General features: G+C 42.4%; 1 protein-coding gene across 2 annotated transcripts in view; it reads right to left on the reverse strand.

The window, feature by feature from the left end:
• GRB10 (growth factor receptor bound protein 10) overlaps positions 1 to 20,783 on the reverse strand; it is a 152,785-nt gene that overhangs the window by 91,881 nt on the left and 40,121 nt on the right. The window lies entirely within an intron of this gene.

A 20,783-nucleotide genomic window follows, 5' to 3' on the forward strand; every position in this document is an offset into this window, starting at 1 on the left:
CCGCCGCTGCTGAAACCGGGCTCCCGGTAAGTCATGCATTTGCTCCAGGTTTTAATCCCCAGCTCTCCCTCCTCTTCCAATAAATGCTCTCAATATGAAATTAAAGCACGTTACTTAACTTACTGTACCATCCAGCTATTGTATTTTTAGAAGCTAGCTGAGCATTAGCCCTCGCTGACTTGTTTGCATGTGCTATTTTCTCCATCAGTCAGCATCTGCGACCAAGGATGATTTAATTGAGTGACTAGAAAGAGTGCTAGAAGGATCTGAAGCAGGATCTATTTTTTACAGAGTCCTTTAAAGCATTAGCATTTCATATAGCCAAACACACCATCGTTACAGGTTAGATTTCAGTGTCCTTTTGCAAACGTACATTGCAGGATGCAAAACACGACATGCTTGTATCGCATTAAGAGCCAAAGTCCACTCATAGGCAGTGTTATCTCTACGTATCAGTAACCAGGACAATCTGGATTTATTTTTTCAATCTATAACCAAGCCTTTCAAGTTCCACTCCCTCAACTATGACATACAATGTTTGCTGCTGGTTTTGCTAGCATGATAAGCGTTTCAGTCATCAAAGAAAACATTAAATCTAGCATTTCAATCAGAGAATCAGACAGCCATATACTATGGCAGCTCTGCTGTCTGCAACGTGCTCTTTAATCACTTCTTCAGCTCCAAGTGCTACTGTTCCCACCTGCAGTTTAGCTGAGAAGAGTATTTATCAGTACGAGACAGCATTATTAGGCTGACCAGCATGTTGCTACTCGTCTTACTGCTGCTTCTCTCATGCTGGTTCCTTCAGCAAAGGTTATCCAGTCAGTCACTTAGGATAATCTTACAGGTAAATAGGGCTTAGAAAAGGGAGGAAGCATATCCGCAAGTACAAATAATGAAGTATCATCTATACTCCCCTTCTCCCTCTTTCTTTGCGAAGAAAGGGACCTGACATTAGCAGGGCCAGAGCAGCTTTCTCCAGAGGTCTGGAAATCCCCTTTTCCTGAAGGCTTCAACTTTTTTCTAACTTCAGCAGTCACTGGACGTTTACGAGATGAAGGAAGGCTACAAGTGGCAGCACAGCTTCTCGGAAGCTCCTGGGAGCACGGCCAGACCGAGGACGTCCAGACCACCAAGACGACAGTCCCTGGGTTTTGGATTTACTGTAGCTGTCTGCAAACCCACACAGCCATGCCCCTGAACAAAAGGTTCAATTGAGCAAGAGTCACGCGTACTCATGCCAGCAGTCCCACAGCGACAAATTAAGATCATGACATACTTCTGATGTTTGTACACCGTCCAGCACAACAGAACGTCAAGTCAGACGTGCTGACGGGTCCCACTGAGGTTTAGGAGGCTATCAGGGCAGATAGGCCACAGTTTGCACAGAGGCAAAGCGGCTGCCTACCTGGTGGTGCCACTTTAGCACGCCCAGGCAGATGTCTTGAAACTAGTCGAGTGTAAAGACAAAATTAGCCAGGTCATTACTTGAGCCACCTTAGCTTTACTCTGTTCCAGCAACTTGTGTACAACAAAATGAAGTACCTTCTGCTAGCACAGACTGAGGAAGCTACGGCAAAGTGTTCAAGTGTAACTGGTTTCCAAAAAAAGCAATTGTTAAAATTCACTGAAGATGGGTCCACCAAGGGCTGTGAAAGAGTGGACACAGTTCCAGAAGCAGGAGGGGATACTTTGAGAAATTACTCTGTTTGTATCTGCAGCCCTTAGACACACGATACAGAGGCAGGTGAACATTTCTTTACCTGACCCAGTGCTACCATTCTTAACATGCTTCTGGAGTTTCCTTAGGCAATAAACAGATTAGGCAGCATTTCGTCTGAGGACCACTTCACATGATTCTTCACTGCCCAAACAAAAGACTATTTGCATCTATGTAAAGTAGCTTTCTGCACTGTTTTCTAAGCTATGCTGCTTCTTCTTTATGCCGTGATTTTGCAGCTTTGGTTTACTTAAAGCATCAAACATACGAGGAGGAGAATAGGCTCAATTATGGTAAGCACCAAGTAGCCAGCTATTGACCTAAGCAAACTTTCCTACAGCTTACTGGTACCTGCAGACATCCACAGAGTTTCTGTTCTGTCACTCAATTTTATTCTTAGCGCTGTGAAGGCAAACACGTAGGCTATTACAGGAAGAAATCCACCTGACAGATCCAGACCAACGTTCAAGCTCTAATCCAGACTCCACAGTCTGGATCAATTAGTAATGCATATGATGCTCCTTTCTTAAAAGATTTAAGTCACTGGGCTTCTTAGTGGCTAAATACAGTAGCACAGTCCCCTACCGGTCAGCTGTTTGGTACAACATATTTTCAGCCTGCTAACACCCCAGAGCTCGAGGAAATTCATCCCAAGTACAGCCGTGAGGGAAGAGGAAGGCTCTTGGGTTTGTCCAAAGTCACTGCTTTGCGAATGATTTCAAGTTTACTCAAACATGGTTCATATTTTTTTACTGTCTTCTCCCAAAGCTCCAATCACATCTTCCCTGGGCCAGTGCTTAACATGTCACAGAAACAAAGAAAAAACCAGGCTTTGCACACCAGGCAAAAAACTTTAAAGCCCATTCTCAGACAACCCACATATTACATAATTAGAGACCTGTAACTAGGTTTCCTGCCTCTTAACTATAGTCATTTGACTAGGTAAGAGCCAAGTGAAAGGCTCAGTAAATCAACAGAGTAACCGTGAACGTAGAATTTTAGCATTCCCATTGCTAAGAGAGCTTGTACAAACAAGGGCTTAAAATAAAGCCACTTAGCTTTGTCAAGTCAGGCTCTCTCTCCTGAAGTAGCAAAGCCACTAACGGCAGGAATCCTTCTGATTTTGCAGTATTGGCTGTCAAGGGTGAGAGTGATAACCCTGGAGACCAGGAACAAACAAGCCCAGTTTGGGATTACAGGAGCAGCAGCAGCAGCACATTCCTCCCGACACACCGCAGCACCTCCGATCCTCGGTGCCACAAATCACCGAAAACATGCAATATGCTGTCATTGCTATCCACGCATTCATAGAACCCTCAGACAACTTACCGGCCCACCACGCAACATATACAATAGCTACATGAAACAAAACGTACCAGGAATTAGCAAAGAAAGAAGGAAAATGAGGGAGACAAGACAGCCCTGCGTCCGTGGTCTATGTCTCTGCAGCAGCAGGGAATTTGTTAAATGAATCACAGGAATTATATTACATCCCATGATAAAGGGGAAGGCAGAAAGGCTTGCCAGTCTGACCTGGGAGGAACTTCCCTCCGGACCCTGGTCTGGGTTTCAATAACCTACTGACCAGAAAGTCCTTCAATTCAACAAAAAAATTGGGCATTTGGACCCTGCTGTCAACACTGAAACCCTATAGTGTGCCTGCCCCAAATCAGTGAAGTGTTTCTTCTCCTACGCCAAGAAAAAAAAAAAGCTTTCTTAAACACATGGACTGATATAGTTATTCAATATACTCCTTTTAGCTGAGCCAGAAAGTTATTTTTCTGAAGGTGTTTCAGATTTCTTTTAAGCAGTAATACCAGTTACGTGACTTGCCATTACCTGCACTGCAACTGCTATCAGGGCAGTATTGTTTCAGACCATAAACTACGGTTACCTACTAGCCAGTTTCTCCCCCCATCCCCCCTTTTTTTTTTTTTTGGGGGGGGGGGGGGGGGGGCAGGGGGCGCAGCAGGGAAGTGTCTCTGGTCCCCCAGGAAAAATAAATAAATAAATAAATCTGATCTGGCAAGAGCTGGACCCATGATTAGCTGCCTCCAACAGTATCCGGTAGCAGCAGCTTATTCGCAGAAGGCTCTTCTCCAGGAAGGCAGGAGTGAGCGTAGCGCATTAGCTGACACCTTCAGCAGTGCGTCCCTACAGCCACCATCCACGCTAGCATTACAGATTCAGCTTCTCTAGGCTGGGCTTTGCAAAACTGGCATTAGTGGGGCTTTCAACACTCGTGCACCCAGAATTTGGCAAGAACGACGTCAAATTAGATTTCTCTCATGAGACGCAGTCCTCTCTCAGTATAAACTAACCGCTTCTGCAAGAATTTAGCTGTCTCCCAGTACTCCACACAGAGAAAATGGATAGTATATTCCACAGTGTGCACTTTTTGGACCAGACTGCCATTTATTATGGTGGAAGAAAATTCAATGCATCATGGTTGCTGTCTTTTAATCAGCTAGCAAGGAGGGAATCCAACTGACAGGCTCAGAAATGCTAAAAGCTTTGTTCTATTTTTAATGAGACTAAAACCACCATGGCTGTTAGAGACAGTTTACATAGCTTACAGCTAAAATCAAGTCTTGAAATACAGAAAAGAAACAAGTGCACAAGGTTCTCGGTGAAAGGAATCACTTCTTAGACCCATCTTCAGCTAGAAAGCACTTAGAAAAATGAAGCAGTTACTTCCTAATCAAATGTCTTTTTGCCTTTTTTTTTTTTTTTAAACATAAACTAAGTTCCTTTTCACTTCTAACAAAACACCACTGAACAAATGAAGTTTCTATTAGGAAATTCTTCACAGTAGAAAATTACATGCTTATATGGTAATTCTTCTGCTGGTGCCCATAGATTCTAATAATGTATCTTTAGCTTGTACGTAATTATAAGTTAGCCTTACCTCCAAAGCAAGTCACTCTCGTTGGCAGGGGACTGTCACTGACAAAACTACCAGAACTCTAACTTACTGCATATTCCAAGGTCTTTGGTTTTGGTCAGTACCGACTCCACCAATAAAGTCCCTGAAAAATCTGTTTTCTGTAAGTGATAGAACTGTATTTACCAATACGAATTAAACAGAAAAATTGAGTTTTGTTACTCTCAGAAAGCATAAAGTAAACTGAAGTAATATGTCATATTCTTCTTTTTGAAAAGGCTTTTCAGTGAGATTTTGCATTGTTCCCTTATCAAAGAACTGGTACTTAATAGACTACGCTACTTAAAATGAGTTAAAAGCACAGCAAGGCTCTAACAAACTTAGCAATCCATATGTGTTAACTACTATGCCGGATGGTGCTCATGCAATTTAGGAAGTAATGCAACCCATAATGATGTGCTGTTGCTTGAAAAACCTTTAGCCTATTCAAGAATCCTTCCGAGGGTCACCTTCTATGTTTTTTCCCAAGTTTCTGAAGCGCACGGTCAGACTATATTCCTTCCTCATCAGAAAGATGAAAAGAAACATAATGGAAATATTTGTACCCAGGCACTATGGAAAATTTCAGCATGCCACACACCTGCTAACACTCCTGTCCATTCTGAGAAAACACCCTCGAAATTTTTTTCTTTTAGCATGCATTAAAAAAAGTATAAATAAAATCTTTACATATTCTTTTGGGGGAAGCTGTAGCACATAGAAAGAAGGCACAGGATATTTGATCCTTTCCAACCCTCTGCCCTCCCCATGCTCATCAGACCTGTGAAATACCAGGTAGCTCGTCTGTTCTACTTGGCATCAAACCTACTAGAGCTCCGGTTATAGCCGCGCTGCTGGCCAGCTGCTTCCAAGAACACTGGCTTTAGGGGTCAGAGTTTTGACAGCACCCTTGCACCAAGTGGACGGGAGACGTTCTGTGAACTGCCTTGGACAGTCTGTCCCAGAGCAGGCTAATGATGCCCTGCATTAACCTTGGAAGGCTCAGTGCTTGAGAGGACGACATGGTGGTCTCTGGGATCTGGCACTGCAGCAACATGTTTGTGTGCCTCGGGCCAGGGGAGAGAGCAGAGAAGGACGATGCTACCTAGGCTGCAGGAACCATTATATCCGAATAAATGCATTCTCTTTATGAATAGATATTCAAATCTTTATGCTTTGGGAAGCAGCAATGCCAGCCAGATAATCTGAATTACATTTAAGTGCATGTACCCTTATAGCTAGGCATCCCTGAAAACTCAAGACTGACGAAACTATAACAAAGGAATAAAACTAGCGTGAAACACAGAGCAAAGGAACTTACCCCGTCTGAATGTGCACCTGCTTTCTTAAAGACAATAGTGCTATCCCCTTTTGTCTTCTTGATGGTTCAGGTTGAAACTGGGGGTTTGAATGGGCTCATAGGTGAAGATGATTCTTTGCAGCCCACGACAGAGCTGATAAAATGATAAACCTCCCGTGGGGCAAGAGACACTGTGCTCACACAGACCATTAAAATTCACCCGATGCCAGTGAGCAAAGTAACTCTCAGATTGCTCATGAAATTGTTCTTCGGGTCTTCAAACTGAAAACCTGATGAATTCCAAGTGTCATGTTGAACACCTTCATATACAAGACTACTTCGCTATCCTCACTTGCCTCAACTATCAGGGATATGGACCTTATCTCTCTACTTCCTAGCCAATTTACTCAATTGCTACAATTTAAGGTGTGCTTGATACCCCTCCCCTCCTTCCCTGAAGAGTGATTCTTTGCACTACGTAAGTAATTAACGAGGTCTAGAAATGGCTGTCTCATCTGATCAAACCTATGATCCTAATCATACTGACCACACACCCTTCTGCTTAGATAAAGAACCATTTACCTATTACATGGTGCAATCTACCCCAGAACTAATTGCCCACCTCAGACAAGTATGTTTGTAGTTCAGGTGAGTTGCTTTCAGTCAGATTCAGAACTAACTCTTTACACATCTCCAGAACAGCAAGCCTTACCAAAAAGAAGGTATTTAAGAATGTCAGATATGGGGTAAAGATTTACACACCTCAGTTGACAGCTCTATAACCTATTAAAATAAAAGCAAAAACCACAGAAATCCCAGACACGCATCTAAAGCACAGCAATCGTGCCTCTTCGTGATTAACAAGCCAGCATCAGATCTTGTATCGGAGCAGACTGTTGTGCTCTCCTCTAACCAAACAGCAGAGTTCCACTCTCTCAGAGCAAATCAGTAATGTAATTTATGCAAAGAAAATGGTGGGGTATAAGAAAAAAATTGTTCTTTTGTACTGCTTACATTGCAGTAACGTGTTACTTTGCAAGCCCTCAGAAAAAACAACCCAACAACTATTACGAACGAAACAAGATGCCTGTCTTTCTGCACTTCTTTCTTTAATCATGTCTGAATTTCATTTGACCTTCACAATGTTAAGAATCATATCACCACACCTTTCCAAATAGTTTTCCTAAGTAAATAAATAAATAAATAAATCCTCAACAGTGATGCTCTATTAGACTTCATAGTCACTGCCCCCAAACGTTAGCAACAGTTGAACAATATTTCTAATACAAACTACTCTGCTGTGTTGCCTATGTAAAAACTGTCAATTCACAACGGCTGGAAAGAAAACAAAACAAAAATTAAGCCAAGACTAAGAACAGGAATCATCCTGGATAGTTTAGAGTGTCAAGTGTCTTATTCCCATTTCTCGAAATGAAAGAAACTTGCAGTATTTTCTACATCTTCAGGGTCCTTTTCAGAATATGAAAAAGAAGTAACTAGTTTGACTCTAGTAAATTCCAAGCAGCTGAAAGGTACTTTTTAGCCTGAGAACTTCTCTCAGTGCTCTGGATACTCTACCTCTTTCTGTCCGATTTTCAAAAAAAAAAAAAAAAAAAAAAATCTACGTACAATATGAAGTGTGCTTAATGGCTACATTTGTTCCAGTATTAATAAATATACATGTTTATATATATTTATCTTAATGCAGTGTCTGCCGTGTTTTCTCCTCCTTGAGGGAAGTGAGCTAATTGCAGGCAGCTCTACCAATTATCCTGCATCAAGAAGATGGCTTTATCAGAAAATTTTTACAGCCTTAACATTTTCTAAAGGAATAAAATTCACAAAAGCTCAGCAATTTGCATTTAAAAAGTAACAGACTACATGTAAAGTTGCAAGCTGTCCCAGGAAACCCCAATACAAAGCGCAAATCTTTAGTTTTTGCACAAACTGGCACTCCGGAAAAAAATATCACTTGCTAAAAGCAAGCATGTCAATCACCTCTTCATGCTTGGAAGGTTTTGTTTTTGTTTTGTTGTTTAACTAGTCGTTCACAGCCCAAGTGTGTCAAGTGACCGCTTATTTTGTACAGCTTCTCCCCACTTCTTGCTAACCCCTACTGGACACATCCAACAAAGTTATCCACAGCACGTCAGAACATACACCGCAACGCCTCAACATGGTTAGCAGCAGCAGCTGCTTTAATTCTGCACAAATCCTCTGAATACTGGGCTATGTTAAGGCCTCAGCAGATCAAAGAGTTTTCATAACTACCACTATGTTACTGGAGGAAGGTCTGGTGTGCCAAAAATTACCAAGGTAGCACAGGAAACAAAACAAGCCAACCACCCCAAACAAGACCGGCCCAGGTACAGGGTCTCCAAACAGGGAGAGATTTCACAGCAATTGCAAAGCTGGTCAGACAGAAAAGTTCAAGAAATCCCAGTTATAATACTGCCACGTGCGCAACATTGGATCGCATTGGCTTTAGCAATGCTGAAACGCTGCAGCTACAAACGACGAGAACGTTTCTGCAAATGGATTTCTACTGGTGACACCGAGGAAAACAGGCTGCAATGCAATCAGATGAGCTGCTGTTCAATTGGTATTAAAGTGCGTTCAAAAACGCCTGCCTTTCTCTTCTTTTCTCTTCCTTGAAACTACTACTGAAGATGCTGGGGCGGGGGGGGGAAATAAATGTGACTTGTTTGCTTTGCCGTTCAAGGGGCTAGCAGCTTGCACATGAGCAGCTACCAAGCTTCAACAGAGATGGTGATTAACGCCGGGGTTCAGGGTGGTAACTTTTACAGCACAATCACTATTTATTATGCTGCTTCCTCGAGTTTTGACCTACTCTTTCTAACCCAAAAATGCAGATCTATGGAATAAAGGTAGTGGAAAAGATTCCTGCTGAGATTAAAGTCAAACCAGAGATCAAAACAAAGAAATCGTAGGATGAGGAAGAAAAGAGAAAAACTTTGAACCAGGCTTCAGAAGCAAGCCGTGGGTGAGAGGAACAAGCCGCCTTCTGGATACAGTTGAACCGAAGACCATTACATCTAGCTAAAACAAGAAAATTAACTGTGGCAAATTACCTGAGAGTTCATCAGCACACCACCACATGCTGACAGCACGTGTGTAATCTTGCATCCTAATAAGGCATGTTATTATGCCAATATCCCCGTTCCAGAAGATGCTAGTGAGACAGTTGATGAGAAGTTTCTGGTCTTGTGGCTTTGGGTTTATTTTAATCTGCAGGGCAAGTCATGCTTTAAAAGATACGCTGTCAGAAAACTATTTTTCCAACCTGCTCTCATCCAGCACAGCAGTTATGGTTTGCGACTAAACCATCCAGCCAATTCATGTTCGACAGCCAGCAATTTGTCATAATTTTGAGGACATAAAGGACTCCAGAAAAAACAGGATCACATGAGATGCCTTTTTCAGAACACATCTCTAGCACACTTGGTTAAATCATGCAGAAAATTCATCAGCAACGCATGTAGGAAGGCATTCTTCCCATCAAACTTACAACACGCTGCCCTGTACTTCTGTATGGTCAGCAGCAGAGAAATGGGCATTCTGAAGTCTTAACTCGCATTCACCTTAGAGAACAGGCTCTACAGGTGCCTCCAGCTACAAAAGGCTTAAGGTAACTACCTCAAAAGTTGACCTTAATACTTGCTTTGAAAAATTCCCAGTCCGTCATGAATTTAAAAAGAAACAAAAAAAATTCACGGAAATTGAGTGTGCATGTGTGGGCGGGTAAACATGCTGTAAGTTACTGTAATAAATGGGTACCTGCTACATTCAAGTGATCTAACACATCAAGTAACGGAAGTGATCTTACAAGTACAAATAACCCAGGAAACACTGAAGAATGTGCACGTAACACATGATGCTAGAGTTACCTTCTGCGGAAATCTTTCCAACAGGTGATGACAAGTGGTCATGGTGGTGTGGCCACGGCAACCACTCCTGGCTTGTCAAGGGGTTCTTGTTTCCCTGCTAGTCAAGGAAGGATGAGCCCAAGAGAGAGGCTCTGGAAGAATAAGGGTATGCAGAAGGGGAACAGGACAAGAGCACACAGAAGGACTGTGGAGGTAGACCAGCCGCAGGTACAGTTACTGCCTCCTGACACCATCATCGCCAAGGTGACCTCCAGAAAGAGGCCAAGATGTCTTCTCCCAAGCTCCCCCAGGCACTGCTCTCCATGAACCTGCACACAACCACTCAAGGAAATCCTGGGCAGCTCAGGTCCCTGCCAGAGGGGTGGAGGAGACACAAAACCCACAGGCAGGCAGGAGAGTTGTCAGCCTTGCCAAGCTAGGCACAGTCTCTTTACAATCAATAAAACAGTTCACGCATTTCAAGGCTTGTGTCAGCCCTTACTTCCTGCCCTGCCCTGCCTCTTCACACTCCAGGCATGGGGGAGCAGCATCTCTTCTGTGATGGGCCCCCAACAGAGAGGAAATAGGAACATCTGGCCAGGACTTCTCATGCCTCATTGCCCATTCCCACCAAATGACTTGGAGCCAGGGGCACCCGTGACCAAAGGATGGCAGCACCAGTCAGACTTGAAGCTTCTAAGCCACTTAGGGGCAGAGCTTCCCCACACTGCTCTGAGGATGGTTCTGCCGAGATATGGCTACAGCATAGGAGACAGCCTGCTTAGATGTAAACCTTGGGAGAAAGAGTTAACACCAGGGAAGGCAGGAGGGTGCCATGACAGGAGACTGAGTACCAACAGCTTGGCTGGGAAGCCACAAAGGACTGAGGTGGGCCAAGAAACACCTGGGCCATTGGCTAGCACCCCTAGGTTCTCCTTTGCTTCTGTCACACTGGCAAGTCCCTCGTTTTCCACCTGAATGCTTGCTTCCAGAATAGGCACCCATCTTGGAGAAGATGAAAGCTCAGAGTACCTGTCTTACCTAGCCCAAACAAGTCCATCTTTGCAGCCAGGTGCATCGGATGGGAAGAAACTGGAGACAAATCAACTAAACCACATTTCTGACCTATTCACAAGCAAACAGTGCAGTTCCACCTGCAGTCAGCACTGGACACTACTAAGATTTCTGGAGCTGGTTAAAGATAACTTCACAAGCGATCAGTGAGACAACCAGGGAAGCACTCTGCTTGATCGACAAGCTACCAAAGCCAAATCATGGACAAAGAGGAACCAGTTGGGGAGGCAGAGGATTTATCAGCCTGATGCCATGCTGAGATGAAGGGAACAAGATTAAGCAAAAGGAGTGGGACTCCTAGCTGAATTACAGTCCTGGACTGCAGGAAAGCAGATTTTTGGCTTGCTCAAGGATCTGTTTGCCAGGTTCCCATGGGAGAATGCTCTGAAGGACCAAGGGGCCCAGGACAACAAGCTGTTCTCCTAGGACAACCTCCTCAAAGCTCAAGAATAGTCCATTTTGGCATGCAGAAAATCACAGGGGAATGGCAGAAAGCCACGGTGAATGGACAGGCAACTCCTGCCTCAGCTCAAATGCTGAAATGCAAAGAAGTCTGAAGCAGGAAGAGGTTACACAGAAAGAATATGGAGATACTGCCCAAGCAGAAGAGCTGAATCAAAGGATTCCAAGGAATGCTTCTACAGGTAAGCAAGGGCAAAAGGATGGCTAATATTATGCTATTTAGCACATGGGACCCATCAGCTAAGGACACAAAAGATCAAGGATTTCTTTGCCTCGTTTTTTCTGACTAAAGAGCGTCCTCACATCTCACAGTTCTTTGAGCACAGTGTCAGAATCTGGGAGACTACACCATTACTCACAGCAAAAGAAGGTTATGGATTGACACTGGAACAGGTTGCCAAGAGAGATGGTGGAGGCCCCATCCCTGGAGACGTTCAAGGCCAGGCTTGATGAGGCTCTGAGCAACCTGATCTCGTTGAAGACGTCCCTGCTTACTGCAGGGGGGTTGGACTAGATGACCTTTAAAGGTCCCTTCCAACCCAACACATTCTATGATTCTGTCACACAAGCTGACTGGACCACAGATGGGATGCGTTAGAAGGCGCTAGGGAAGCTGGCCAATACCACTGCGAGGCTGCTCCCCCTTGTCTTCAAAAAATAAGTCACTGATCAGAGGAGGAACCTGATGACTGCAGAGGCAAAAATCACATTCATTTTCAAAATGGCCAAGGATGAGGATATGAGGAACCAGAAGCTGGTCAGCCTTGCCCAGTTTCTGGTAAGACTATGGAGCAAGTCCTTCTAGAAGCCAAAAAAGCAATTTGTAAATCTGTGCTGGCTGTTCCAAAGTACAAGTCATACCTGACATTTCAGCTCACAATTTTATACTGTTTATATTCAGGGTCTTATCTCTCAAGAAAACAAAACACTTACACAGATCACGGATCATTGTGCTGCCTTTTGATTTCTTCATACTGTTGCATGTGCTAGGTTCTTCAATTATACAGTTAAAATTTTACAATATTGGGCAATCTTACAGGATTTTAGAATATCTAATTATTTTCATTAGAAGAGCAGGCAACTCGTACTCCCCACAGCCCAAAGCAATCTGCCTCAGATATAGCTGAAGGCTGCAGAAAAGTTAACTGCAAACTTGAGAAGGACCTACTGCAACAGCATAAAATTCATAAAAAAAAAAAAATACTTCCTTGCCTTCACTGAAGCATCAGTTTTATAAAACCCACGTGAGCTGAAATAATGGTCTGTCACTCTCCTACACTAATAGCTTCAAGAACTTCTTCAAGAAAGGTGCCAACACCACTTTGTCAGAAACCCCCTCCTGAACTGTGCAGAAGTATTCAGTATTCTGGGGAACTTGCCAGCATGACAGTATTTACTGTATGACTAATATGCATTAATGAAGCACAAATGGACAACTATTTACTTGTGCTAATAACTAAAGCGCTTTATTAGAGCTAAGGCCTCTAGCATGAAGGATTGCCAGGTTCCCCCACTTGCCAAAATTATGTCAAAAAATGGAGCCAGTGTGTAAGACATCAAGAGCTACAGCCAGTGTGTAGCAGAGTCTCAAGTCATTGTTTAACATTCAACTTGCAAAGGACAAGCGTGCTCCAAAACCACTGGCTGTTTCCGAGGGCTTGTCTTTTCATTGTAGAGGCTAGAATTTCAAATATGCACACTGGTCTTACCAGTACGCAAGCCAAAGCTATCTTAAAATAGCAGTAAAGCCTGAGAGCTTTGCTTGGCGTTTGTGTTCTACCTTTGATTGCTTGTTGTTCTTTCAAAACCAGAAAGAAAAACACTGTATCTTAATGCCTCAGATTAAAATATCAATACTGTCTGCATAAAAGGACATTAATGCCAATAATCTGGCCCTTTCTACATGAAGGATTCCTGAAAGCTGATCAATTTGGTAAAATTCCGTCCTGAAAAAGCAAAGCCAATTCATCAAGAACAAAGTCCTTGTTCTATTCTGTGCTCTCCATGCCTCAACTCTGAGAAGGGAATGTACCTGCCACACAAGAAACACACCTGAAAACAGGAAGAGGTTTGTGGGAACCTAGAGAGAACTTATGAAAGAGTATTTCAGACTCCATTATATTAGAAAGAGAAATTCTTAGAGGATGCAAAAGATGATCTTTTTCAGTGATAGCTAGTGCTAGGTGAACTTGATAAATTCATCCCTAGCTTTTAAAGTACGTGGCACATCCACCACCAAAGCCATGGTGAGTTCAGGCTGTCCGTTATTGCTAGAATCAGCAGCTTCAGTTCAGGACTCAGCTGCAGCATTACGAGTAGATGGTCCGCAAGTGTAGAAACAAAATGATCCCTGCCATGAGACATCACCTTAACAATAGCGTTTGGAAAGTGTACCCACGGTTTCTTTTTAAAAACTGAAAAATTCTGCTCTCAGAGGTGATCACGCTTACACAACTTCATGCAGAATTACTGGGTTTTGGTTGTGGTGTTGTTGTTTGGGTTCCCCCCTTTTTTAACTTAAAAAAAAAAGAAGAAATCATAAGTGATTATGAAATACTGTCCTTCCTTTGATCTAACAGTCTCCCTTTAGACTCTGTAAGGCAAGAAAATCTACTGGGCATAACTTTTAGCAAGGTCTGAATCTAGATATATTTCTTGGAAATACTTAAGTATAAGACAACATTATATCTCCAGTCTTTTCCAAGGATAGAAAAAGCCTGTCTGAGCCAACTGGCATGGACAGCAACACTAAGAATTATTTGAGCCACAGCACTTTCTTGAAAAGTGACAGCTCCAAATGCACAGCAATCTTATCTTACTCTTAAAAAAAAAAAAAGTAATAATCTTCTCCAGTGGTTATTATTTACTCATTGTAGAGCACAGAACATCTGTAGGAGGAAGGTTCATTAAAAACACACCACCCCCCCAACCTATCGCTAACATAATTCCAGTTGATTATAACAAAGCCAATTTAAAAAAAAAAAAAAAAACACAAACAAACTTCAGTTCTCTTACATTTCAGTTTCTAGTCTCTAATATTTATGCAGATGTTTGAAGTATGAAGCTGTCTTAGGACTGGTACATCAACTTCTCTCTTCCGTTAAGTGAGAGCTGTTACTAACATAAAAACACTCATAGTGGTAGTTCTCCAAAATAACCAGTTGGTAAACAGCTTGTTAAATATTTACTCATTTGGAAAAGATCCCATTCATAAGAAAAAAATATACAGAATTTAGTTTGGTGCTATAGCCTGCTAAACTCATTGTTACCATTACTTCAGAATGGCTTCATGAAGTCTTCTGAGGAAAAAACCACAAACAGAAAATGGCCTGATTTTATCAATGTGGGTGTTTTTACAATCTGGAAGTGGCATCTTAAATGTTGCACACAAGTCAGAACCTGAAGAGATCCACTGTTTTTGATTTTCACAGGATCACTGAATGATTGAGGTTGGAAGGGACCTCTGGAGGTCATCTGGTCCACTCCGCTGCTCAAGCAGGGCCATCTGGAGCCGGTTGCCTGGCACTGGCTTTATAGTATCTCCAAGGACGGAGGTTCCACCACACCTCTGTGCAGCCTGTGCCAGTGCTTTGACACCCTCATGGTGAAAGAGTGCTGCCTGATGTTCAGAGGGAACCTCCTGTGTTTCAGTCTGTGCCCACTGCCTCTGGTCACCACTGAAAAGAGCCTCAGTATGTCTTCTTTGCACGCTCTTTTCGGATATTCATATAGATACACAAGATTCCCCCCTCAGCCTCCTCTTAAGTAAAAAAGTAGTAAAGTGTAAATTTAAACATGTATGAAAACTAGAGCTAAATCAAGGAACAAATTTAAGAGACTGCTTGTATATAATGATCTAACAACATTAAAAGATAGGTTCAGTCCACTGTTCAAGCATGAGCATCTAACCATTAACAGGACGATGCAAAATTAAGCTTCTTTACTTGTAATTTCTTCACTTGATTTGCAACACCTATATTGCTTCCTCACAACTGCTAGCAGTAATTTAAGTAGTAAATGGTACGACTGACCATTAGAATGCTCTGAGTCTTTTTTTTTTTTTCTTTTTGGCAAGTTGAAAAATCTTAAGTAATTGAAAAACATGGACCTAGCCACTTGAAATTTCTTGTTCGCATTCACCTTCAAAAACAACTTTATGTTTTGCCAACCAACTTCTACATAAATTGGAATACAGAAGTGCAAACAGCTAAGTACAGACTTTCAATTGGAAGTGTAGAAAGGTAAACTGGCACAGCAAAAAAAAGTAATTAATAGGTATTTCTTGTAAGAAGGGAAACTGTCATCAATTGTATAAAAGCTTAGTGTGAGATACAAATTCCTTTGACATTGGTTTGCTTCATGTACAATATTCTGATGACACATGACAGTGGGGGCAAGCGCACTTCCAACATCCCCTCCCAATGGCCCCTCTAAGAGGTAAGCACCACACTTTCATTTCTACGTTAGTGAGAACAACCGCTTTTGGGACAATTTTTTAAACAAATTTCTTTCCACGAAAAATAGACAGAGGCTAGAAATCCAGCTCCAGTTGCGCTTCAACAAAAACTACCAAGCATCAATGCTATTGCTGAAAAACATTTGCTGTCTGCACTGAGGGAGACAGATTTCATAACTTCATATTGGAGGCAACATGTCTTGTAAAAACATTCACTAATGTTCTCACTGCTTTGTACTTTATGTCTGCTGCAGTCCGTCAACCCTCTACACCACATACATGTAAACTGTTAAAACAAGAGCATCATCAACAAAATATCTGTTGACTGACACCATATTTCACAAATCTGATGACTTTCTGCATTGGCAGTAGCAACATTTCAGATTCGTTTCTTCATACAATATGTAGAAGAATGACGCAATGCACTAATGCCTCTGGTGTTTTTTCACTCAGCTATGCCCAAGGACTTTGAAAGCCTGATTCTGCACTCTGGTCCTTCAAAATTGCCCTGTTAGCATGAAAATCCAAACTCTGGGTCAAATTCTATACAAGGACCATCTTTGTATATTTAAGCCTAATGAGAGTAAGTTAAGCCGCCATTTATTTTTAATCTTAAAAATTATGTATTGGATTTGTGTGGCAAGGTTTTGGTAGCCGGGGGGCTACAGGGGTGGCTTCTGTGAAAAGCTGCTAAGAAGCTTCCCCTATGTCCAACAGAGCCAATGCCAGCCGGCTCCAAGATAGACCTGTCACTTGCCAAGGCCAAGCCAATCAGTCATGGTGGTAGCACCTCTGTGATAACATATTTAAGAAGGGGGAAAAAAAAATAATCCTGCACAACTGCAGCAGGAGAGAGGAGTGAGAAGATGTGAGAGCAAAAGCTCTGCAGACACCAAGGTCAGTGAAGAAGGAGGAGGTGCTCCAGGTACTGGAGCAGTGATTCCCTGCAGCCCGTGGTGAAGCCCATGGTGAGGCAGGCTGTCTCCCTGCAGCCCATGGAGGTTAGTGGTGGAGCAGATATCCACCTACAGACAATGAAGGACCCCATGCCAGAGCAGGTGGATGTGCCCAAAGGAGGCTCTGACACTGTGGGAAGCCCACGCTGAAGTAGGCTCCTGACAAGACCTGCGGCCCCATGGAAAGAGGAGCTCATGCTGGAGCAGGTTTGCTGGCAGGACTTGTGACCCCACAAGGAACTCATGCTGGAGCAGTCTGTTCCTGAAGGTCTGTACCCCATGGAAGGGACCCACGCTGCAGCAGTTTGTGAAGAACTGCAGCCCATGGGAAGGGTTCACGTTGTAGAAGTTTGTGGAGGACTGCCTCCCATGGGAGGGACCTCACCCTGGAGCAGGGGCAGAGTGTGAGGAGTTCTCCCCCTGAGGACAAAGGAGAGGCAGAGACAACATGTGATGAACTGACCACAACCCCCATTCCCCGTCCCCCTGTGCTGCTCGGGGGGAGGAGGTAGAGAATTCAGGAGTGAAGTTAGAATCATAGAATGTGTTGGGTTGGAAAGGACCTTTAAAGGTCATCTAGTCCAACCCCCCTGCAATAAGCAGGGACATCTTCAACTAGATCAGGTTGCTTAGAGGCCCGTCCAACCTGACCTTGAATGTTCCAGGGATGGGGCATCTACCGCCTCTCTGGGCAATGAGGGTGTTTCACCACTCTCATTGTAAAAAATTTCTTCCTTCTATCTAGTCTAAATATACCCTCGTTCAGTTTAAAACCATTACTCCTTGTCCTGTCGCCACAGGCCCTGCTAAAAGTTGAGCCTGGGAAGAAGGAAAGGGCAGAGGGAAGGTGTTTTAAGATTTGGTTTTATTTCTCATTACCCTACTCTGATTTTAATTGGCAATAAATTAAATTAATTTCGCCAAGCTGAAGCTGTTTTACCCATGACTGTAATTGGTGAGTGATCTCCCCGTCCTTATCTCAATCCACAAGCCTTTTGTTATATTTTTTCTCCCCCGTCCAGCTGAGGAGGACAGTGACAGAGCAGCTTGTGGGGACCTCACGTCCAGTCAGGGTCAACCCACCAGAAATTGTAAGAAAGATCTCCATAGTCTCAATAAACAACTGTCAATGGCTAAGTGAATGAAGATTTTCAAACAGTGTGTCGGGCAGACAAAGAGGGCCAAAACATAGGCCTTGACAGCTCTTCCCACATAGGTTTTTCACTCTACTTGGACACAAATTCTGCAACTGATTTTTTGCGTGCTGTGTTTTTTAGGACAAAAGACATTTTATTCAGGCAAACACAGACAGCAGCCAGACTGTTAAATTCCAAAGTGGCAGAGGTAACACTAAGTCAAATAGAGGGCACCTGGATTTCAAAGGGATGTGGATTATGGCATACACTAAGGTAACTCTGAATTAGAGATATAGCATTTTTTTACCCCTGCTAAAACAGAAACCATCTCTAACCACCCAATCAAAGCAAACAACCCCTGAAAGTGTAAAAACCAAGTCTCCCAAAAACCCACACTCACCCTAGGAAAACAAACATAACCTCAATATGCCATGGACTTGGATCAGGTGACCTCCAAAGGTGTCTTCTAACTTATTGTATCATTTTATGGAAAACAAGGATCAAATCAAGGCTGACGCACTAAAACCCGGAGAACCTGTTGTTGTTCTTCCAGTTGAAGGCAAAGAAATGTGACTGTTGTTTTAACACCAGTACATCATCTTCACATCCACAAATCTGACATCATTAAAGGAAGCTTTTATTACAGCAGCTAGCCTCTAACTGATAATTCTCTTAGGTATTTACTTCCCTACTCTTGAAGTGCACTAAGCTTTTCAAGTATGATGTGCAATGTCATGTTCCTTTTATCTGGTCAAGAGGACTACTAGCATTTGTAGTCATGCTCCACGACTATCCACAGTTCTGTACACATAGGAGAAAGTCGTTTCCATTTTCTCCCCATTTTGTGACCAAGTGCATTTTATGCCAAGTTAGACGATGAGTACGCTGACAGCAAGTCCTTTCCCTAATAAGAATTCATCTCTCTTAAAAAAAAAAGTCTGTTAATTATTAATAAAGTCATGCCTGCATCTTAGTTATGAGAAAATAAATGCAAGGCAGAAAATAGAATATGAACAGAACATTCATGTATGCCCAGAATTTTATCCTCAGAAACTGAGAAAAAAGCCCCATCCTTTTGTTATTTATGTCACTGAGACTTGTACAATTCATGCATCAAAGGGTTAAAGAACTAAATCTTCCCCAAGAGTTCAAGTCACTCTGCATAAATACTGTTGTGACTACAGATTGCAAAAGAACGGAAACACAGTAAATCATCCCATTTTTTCTGAGAAATTCTAGGACTATGTTCTGAATTTCCAGGAACAGAAGACAAACACTGCCAATTCTCACTGCTGGATTTTTATTGAGGAGTTTGAGAATTTGGAAAGGGCTCCTGAAAGCCACTAAAAGGTAGTATTGATTTTTTCCACAAAGCTAGAGATTGTTTCTAGGAGAATGCACTCAGTGTGACTGGTTTATGTGCTAACTCCTGAGAAAGTGTGTTTTGTTTTGGGTTTGTTTTTTTTTTTAAAAAAGGCTCATAAACAAGACCCAAAAGCTTCTGAAAGCAGCAAACATTGCAAACAAGGAGCCCAGTAAAAAAGTCAGAGATCTATACCTTGCCCTCCTCCCCAAAACCAGAAAAAGGAATGGTAGAGGAGAGTTGGCAACACAGCATCCTAAAGGATATTCTGTAGTGGATATTCACTTATCCAGGTTCTCATTTCTTTTGCTGTCTGCTTTGAACATACTCCCAAACTCCAACGTGTCAATTTATTCTGAACACTGAAGTTACAGCATTAAGGTCCCAACCTTGGGGACTCTGGAAGAATGTTCTCTACAGCCTTCCATTCTCATTAAGGCAGAAAATGTACTGTAAAAAATAGAATACTTCTTCACACTCTAATCTAGAGCATATTTAGTTTAACCTTCTTTCAGCCCTTTACCAACACAATACTGGCACTGTAGCCAAATTTGAAAGACAAGGTGATGAAAGCTTCTAAGTCAGATTTAGTAGGGGTGGAGAAACAGATGTTCAGGGTTTTTTAATGCAAACTTCACTTCTGACAGAAGGCACAGTAGTTGTGAATGGGCTTCCAAAGGGAGTCTTTAAACTGGTTATAAGCACTTAGGATAGTTAACGCACAGTAAGCTAGGAGCAAAAATAATTAATTAGCAGGGAGTCATTTCACGCCCTGTTAAGTCACCTGTGTTGCTTCGACACTTCTAGTCTGTTGACTGCCCCAGACTAAAGCAGGTTATCTACAGGGTTTATAAGAGCAAGGGGAAATACCAAGGAAAATTCTTACTGCTTATGAACCACTAAAGACACTACTTCCATGAGAAACGTTTGACATCCAATAAAGAATTTGCAGCTCAAAAATGCCTGCCTACAATGTCAAGTTTCTCTTACATAGCTCTCCTTTCCCTCAGCTTCACATCATGACTCAGATGATGCTCTAAATGAATTGGAAGCATAATTTCACAGTGCATCAAAATTATGAAGTCCAGGCACATCTATTCACATATTCTTTTAAAATCATAGATCCGAGTACAGCAACAGATTTTCAGGACACCCAGTTTCTCAAAGTGCATTCTATTTTTATAGCTGCAAAAGCAGTTATAAAGGAACTGTTATGTTTCCCCTGTTATCAGGAAAAGCATTCAGGTACTGACAATGCAGCATATACTAACATTAGTCTTTAACTAATTTCAAGTTTCCTGTTGGGGAAAGATGTGTAAATTGGCATATTACAAAAAGGATGTACAAATCCGATAGAGGTTTGTTGGGGATTTTTGTTGGTGGTAGTTTTTTGTTTGGGTTTGGTTTTTCTTTTGCATTTCTTTCAAATGAGTACTGTAGTAATTGCTACTAGTAATGTTTCTCTTGGGAGAAAGAGAAAAAGGTTTCAATGTCATATGATACTCT

Source organism: Larus michahellis, chromosome 2, assembly GCF_964199755.1.
Source record: "Larus michahellis chromosome 2, bLarMic1.1, whole genome shotgun sequence".
In the NCBI taxonomy this organism is placed as follows: domain Eukaryota; kingdom Metazoa; phylum Chordata; class Aves; order Charadriiformes; family Laridae; genus Larus; species Larus michahellis.